The 7,201-nt window shown below is 36.9% G+C and overlaps 1 pseudogene; it reads right to left on the bottom strand.

Moving 5' to 3' along the window:
- Positions 1–2,352: 2,352 nt before the first annotated feature.
- LOC150040551 (protein CEBPZOS pseudogene) lies at positions 2,353–2,562 on the bottom strand (annotated as a pseudogene).
- Positions 2,563–7,201: the final 4,639 nt, after the last annotated feature.

Genomic DNA, 7,201 nt, shown 5'->3' with positions numbered 1-7,201 from the left:
TGTTTTTTGGAAGCATCTGATCTTTTGACTAAATCATGTGGGAAAAACTGAGAAAGGTTCTTCTTACTCACATTTGTTAGAGTTGGGTTGCTGAGACTAACAGCTGAAGAAAGCATCATTTTCTCACATTTTTTTTTTGTGGTACTAGGCTGTACCAAGACTGAGCCATGTCTTCAGCCTTTTTGCATTCATTGTTTTTTTTTTTTAAATAGGGTTTTGCATTGATGCCCGGGCTGACTTTGACCATGTTCCTACTATTTACACTTCTCTCATAGGATGACAGCCATGCATTACTATTGGCAATAAGGTCTCGTGAATCTTTTGCATGGGCTGGACTCTGTGATTCTACCTATATGCACCTCCTGAGTATGTAGCATTATAAGTGTAAGTCACTGCATCCGATTTATTTTCTCACATTTTAAAAGGAATAGGTTTTCAAACCTGATTTTTAAATCACACCTCTGATTGATGGTGCAATGACTTTGATGCTGTGATTTAATTTCCTCTTTGGATGGAATATAAAATAGGAATTTAAATTTTTTCTTTACTACATAACAGTTTCCCTTCTTATTTTGCAATGAACAAAAGTTGGTTTCTTGTTCTGAGTACAAACAGGGAGTGCAAATAATTCCATGATAGCGCTTCTTTGAATAATCGTGCTTTCTGTTGCCTTTAAAGTAGATGTTTTTTGCCAGGCTTGGGGCTTGAAGAGCCTGGGCACTTTCCTTGGGCTTCCTCAAGGCTAATACTCTGCCACTTGAGCCACAGCACAACTTCTAGCTTTTTTCATTGTATGTGGTACTGAGGAATCAAACCCAGGGCTTCATGCATGTTAGGCAAACACTCTACCAGTAGGACACACTCCCAAACTTAGAGTTGATTTTTGATAAAGCATTTCAATTAACATACGTGAGAGATAAAATCACAGTTCACTTCCTTTATAATGTGAGTTGACTGAAAATTTTGTAGCAATAGCAAAAGAGGTAAAGAAGTTTTGAAAAATGATTATGATCTTTATTACTAAATCCTTTCTTTTCTATGATCCCACATATGCACTTATTAATTGACTGCCTGACAGATTTCTGGTCTCCACATCAGTCACCTGCATCAAGTGCACATGTGGATCACTTAAAATTTAGTTTGCATTTATCACAAGCACAACTGAATCACTGCCTTACTTCTATGATTGGCCATTTCTATTCAGCCTCAGAGAAAATAAAACTGATTTTGTTACCCTCATCTTTTATACTCATTTTTATATTGATTTTACTGTAGTCCTTCCAATTTTCAGCCATATATTTACACAGGTTTTAAGAAAAAGTAAAACAAGTCCAGAATAAAAATCTACATCCCTACAAGATGACTATGGATGATATAATTGTGCTAAAATAAGTACTCCATCTATTGTTCTTGTTAACTACCTGTTGTAGATCATGCATTGTGATCACATATTGACCATTGACTTGAAAGTTTTTCTTGCCTCCTCATCACACATTCTCTAAAGTCATAAAATAGCAGAAAATAACCAAAATTTTCTTTTAATATCAAATGAATCACAGACTAGAGAGATGGAATTTATTATTATGTTGTATGCATGTGTTTATACAAGCAACTGTATATTTGACATACAGTGATTATAGTCTGTCTCTCTCTGTCTCTCTGTCTCTGTCTCTCTCTGTCTCTGTCTCTCTCTGTCTCTCTCTCTCTCTGTCCCTGTCTCTCTCTGTCTCTGTCTCTCTGTCTCTGTCTCTGTCTCTCTCTCTCTCTCTCTCTCTCTCTCTCTCTCTCTCTCTCTCTCTCTCTCTCTCTCTCTCTCTCTCTCTCTCTCTCTCTCTCTCTCTGCCTGTCTCCTTTGCCTTTCAGGGTAAAATTAAACTTAATTATGTCCTTTGCCCCTTGCCCTCAGTTTGTTTCTTGCATTCAGGAAGTTAATGTCAGAGCTATTCTTCTTTTTATGATAGAAGTTATCTCTTAGATCTTATACTACTTACATTGTTGTTGTTGTTGTTTTTTGTTTGTGGGCTTGAACTCTGGGCCTGAGCACACTCCCTGAGCTTCTTTTGCTCAAGGCTAGTACACTACTACTTTAGCCACAGTACAACTTCTGGCTTTCTCTAAGTTTATTGGAGATAAAAGTTTTACAAAATTTTCTGTCCAGGCTGGTTTTGAACTTTGATCCTCAGATTTCAGCCTCCAGAGAATCTAGGATTATAGGTGTGAACCATTTGCACTTCAATATTTGGTATTTACGTCTTTACTTTTGTACTCCTAAATCACTATTTCCTTTCTTTGAGTTAAGAAATATTTATTTTCACAACTATTAAGTAAATGGATGACATTGTAGACATATCTTCATGAAATTTCCATGCTGTCTAATTCTATACATTCAGACATTTCAATGGATTTGTAATAAACTTCCAGGATAAAGGGGGATTTCTTGCTCATTGTTTGTCTGAAATCTTGGTTTGTGTTCATTTTGTTAAATAATAAGCATACTCCAACAACTCCTACTAGTTCAGCTGCTAAAACTCCTTTTATGATCTTCCAGGGTGTTGGTTCCATGGTACAGACTGTCCTGGCACATGAGGGATTCTAAAGCTACAGGGTCTAACTGGAGGTGCTTGCATGAAGGCTGCCACTATTTCATTTTTTTTTAGTTTAATTAATGAGAGATATCAAACAGAACATTTTTTCCACTAGGGAATAAATGAGTCCTTGTAGTCCTCAGGGTTTTTAGAACTCCTATCTGCCTGTAGGTGTTCTTTTTTTTTTGCCTTTTTCTTTTTGGGGGCACTGGGGATCCAACTCTGGAAGTTGCATTTGCTAGCAAGTGCTTTTACCACTGAGCTACATCCCAGCCCCAGTTGCTATTCTTGTTCAACTTTTTTTTAAACCACTAAACTTAAATTAAAAGGAAGCTCTATAGGGAGTCACTTTCACTTGAAGTCTATACTAAATCTATACTGCATTTTATTTTAGGATTAGAACCTTGACTGCATTTTCTTCTTTTTTTCCATTGTTTACTCCTTTCTCCTTGGCCCCCACCCCACCTCTTCAATTACCCATTTTCTGGTGTTTATTTGTAGTACTTTGGCTTTGCCTTTCTAACACTTATACTATTCGAGTTCTCCCTTGAATCTGCCATATCTCAATTTATACATTTGTACCAATATATTTCACCTAAAATATTTGCTTATAATTTTATGTTAGGAAGTGGAACTGTGCCTCAAGGGGTAGTGTGGTAGTCTGAGCTGAAGAGGTCAGGGACAGCACCCAGGCCCAGAGTTCAAGCCCCATGACCGACAAAAATATTTGTAAGTTAAATCTAGCTTTTACATACAAAGAAATACAAGCATCCTTGGTGTCTCTGGATCTGACTTACTTCACTTAATATAATTTCTTCCAGGCAAACGGTACAATGTCATTTTTAATGTATGAATAAATTCCATTGTATATATGTTTCATATATTTTGATAACATTTTCCATTGAGGGACACCTGCAATGATTTGTATGTGGTCTAAAATCCTTTTATTAGCTTTGTTTTGAAGTAAATCAGTATAATGAATTGTGGATAATATGATTCTTAATTCTGTAAGTCCATTAGTGATGGTGTTGGTAGAAGTATTTTGAGTAGGTAAAGTAAATCCATAAGAATATCTATTCTTAACAAGATGAGGGGTGGGGATCGGGGAGGGAAATGGGGACCAAGACATGTGAAAGGATATCAATGTATGGGAATTGATGCACCATCTATCTGGCAAATATCATGCAACCCTTCTATTAATTACAATAAAAAATATATGATAAAAAGAATATCTATTCTTTTAAAGATAAACTAACAGTCTGTCACTGATGTGAAGAATCATTTATAATCAAATTATTGTGTGCATCATTGCCCTATTCTTTTCAATTATGCTATCATGGATTCTTGGCATTTGTTTCTGCTATTGACAGGTTAGAGTCAGAGACTGAAGTGGAAAATCAGTAGAAAATCAGAAATTTTGACTTTTTTTGTGCCAGTCTTGGGACTTGGACTTAGCCTGGGCACTGCTTCTGAGCATTTTTGCTTCCTACTGATGTTCTGTTGTGAGCCAAACCTTCATTTATAGCTTTTCTGGTGGTGAACGGAATAGAAAAGCCTCACAGACTTTTGTGCCCAGACTTACTTTGAACCAAGATCCTCAAATCTCAGACTCCTGCATTGCTAGGACTACAAATGTGAGCCCCTTGCCACCAAGCTTAATGTTAACTTCCTTAACGTGAACAGTCAGGGCAAGTGTTTTTCCTATAGTCAAGCCTCATTATTCCTAATATGAGTCATATAAATATATAACTTTCCATCACCATTATGTACATTGCTTGTAAATGTTTGCTTCTGTTTCTTGTTTATACCAAAATTAATCTTCAGGCAACAAGAAGTATTTTCAAAAGTTGTATAGAGTATTCTGAATTTAATGATTGGTTCACATTCTCTCTTCTGTATTTTTAACTTTGGGTATTCTAGCCTGTTCTTTCGATGACTTCCATGAACAACTCTGATTTTATTTTGGCAATGTTCAACTTCTTTTTTTTATTATTTTTTCCAGGCCTGGAGCTTGAACTCAGGATTTGGGTACTGTCCCTGAGCTTCTTTGGCTGAAGGCTAGTGCTCTACCACTTGAGCCACATGGCCACTTCTGGCTTTTTCTGTTTATGTGGTACTGAGAAATTGAACCCAGGGCTTCATGCACATTAGGCAAGTACTCTGTCACTAAGCCACATTCCCAGCCCTCAAGTTCTTTCTTATAAAATACAACACATATAGTTTCAAATAGATTAGTAAATTATATTCTGTCTCCATTTTTATCTAGAGATTTAATCACACAGCATAAATGCAAATGTTATCCAATATTAATGGTATAATCAAGATTTTGCACATTTCTCACCAATTTCTGTGTCACTACATGAAAATGCACTTGAGAAATTAGACTGGTAAAAAATATTTCAACCTTACCCGTTTCATGAGTAAGCCCTGATTTAATTACGTTTAGTCCCAGGAATTTTTGAACTTGGAATACCAAATTTTTAGAATGATTAATAAAATGAAAACTAAAGGGATTTTCACTAAATGTACTCAAATACTTCCATTTGTTTGATTGCTATTTTGGAAGACTTAGTCCATAACTGAATTGTACATAAACTGATTTCTCAGGAAAATGAATAGAAAGAAAAACTATGGAAAAGGTATCGCCCCAATTTAGTAGAACATTTCGTTTCTGCCTAAGGACATTTGTAAGTCATGAAAAGATCATACAAGAAATAAAAATTCAAAATGTTCGTCTCAAATTACATGTAGCATACTGAATCAGTAAATGGCCTGATTGAAAACAGTATTGCCAATATAGCAAAATGCATATTTGAACAACAAAATTTAAATGATGCTTCCACATGTCTGGAACTGAATTACCCTCAGGTGCTTGAACAAATCTAAAGCCACAGAGTAAGGCTTTCTTTCTTTCCTAAGACAAGCTATGAAATGCACATATAAGATATATCAGATAACAAGGTGAAATATTCTAACAATTTGAGATAACCAAGGCAAGGCAAAAGAGATGAGAGATAACAGAGTACAGTAAGGAAAACAGTCACTCAATATATGGCATTTGTTTAGTTATCCTGGAGGTCCTTACATTTAGTATCTTACTATTTGGCCTAATGTCTCTAGATTTTGTTCTATTGTAAATCTTTGCAAGGAGAACCCAAGGTTTCTACTGATTATGACAATAGTGGGAGATTATTGGGCCGATGTTCCTTTGACTCTGGCTTACTTCACTTAATATGGTTTTTTCTAAGTCTTTTCATTTCCTAGCAAATGGGGCAATATCGTTCTTTCTGACAGCAGCACAGAATTCCAGTGTGTATAATACTACATCTTGTTGATCCACACAACAACTGAGGGATATCGGGGTTGGTTCATATCATTGCTATGGTAAATAGTGCTGCAATGAACATCATTTTGCTAGTGGATTCAGTATTCCCTTCTTTCTGGATGGTTGGGTAGATGCCAAGTAGTGAAATTGCGAGGTCATAGGGGAGCTCTATGTTTAGTCTTTTGAGGAACTGCCATACTGCTTTCCATAGTGCTTGAACCAGTTTGCACTCCCACCAACAGTGTAGTAGTGATCCCTCCTGGCCACATCCCCTCCAGCATCTGTTGTTATTAGTTTTCTTGTTCCTAGCCATTCTAACTGGAGTGAGGTGGAATCTCAGAGTTGTTTTGATTTGCATTTCTTTTTTTTTTTGCCAGTCCTGGGCTTGAGCTAAGGGCCTGAGCACTGTCCTTGGACTTTCTCAAGGCTAGAGCTCTACCACTTGAGCCTCAGCACCACTTCCGGCTTTTTTTCTATGTATGTGGTACCGAGGAATCGAACCCGGGTCTTCATGCATGCTAGGCAAGCACTTTAACCACTAGGCCAAACTCCCGGCCCCTTGCATTTCTTTTATGACCAGAGATGTCGAGAATTTCTTCATGTGTCTATAGGCCATTTTTATTTCTTCTTCTGAGAAGACTCTCTTTAAGTCCATGGCCCATCTTTTAATGGGATGGTTGTTATTTCAAGATTAGTTTTGGAGTGATTCAATTTTTTAAGCTGTTGAAATATTTTAGATATGAGGCCTTTGTACATAGTATGGTTAGTGAAGAACTTCTCCAATTCTGTAGGCTTCCTGATTAGTTTACTATTTATGTCCTTTGCCTTACAGAAGTTCTGCAGTTTACTGCAGTCCCACTTATCCAGCCTTTCTCTGATTTGTTGTGACTCTTCGTCATCATTGAGAAAGTTTCGACCTGTGCCAAGGAGGCCTAGTGTATCTGCTATTCCTTCTTTTAAAGTTTTCAGTGTGTCGGCTTTTACCTTGAGGTCTTCGATCCATTTGGAGTTAAATCTAGTGCAGGGTGACAAAGAAGGATCAAACTTTAGTTTTCTACAGGTGCTTAACCAGTTCTGCCAGCACCACTTGTTGGAGAGGTTGTCTTTCTTCCATTCTATATTTTGGCTCACTTGTCAAATATTAGGTGGCCATAGGTCTGTGGTTTAACATCTGGGTCTTCAGTTCTATTCCATTGGTCTTCAGACCTGTTCTTGTGTCAGTACCAAGCTGCTTTGATTATTATAGCTCTGTAATAGAGTCTAAAGTTTGGTATTGAAATTCCTCCAGCAC

This window comes from Megascapheus bottae, chromosome X, assembly GCF_031878675.1.
Source record: "Megascapheus bottae isolate mThoBot1 chromosome X, mThoBot2.hap1, whole genome shotgun sequence".
NCBI lineage: Eukaryota > Metazoa > Chordata > Mammalia > Rodentia > Geomyidae > Megascapheus > Megascapheus bottae.
The sequence above is the reverse complement of the archived record's forward strand: the minus strand, read 5'-3'. Positions and strand labels throughout refer to the sequence as shown.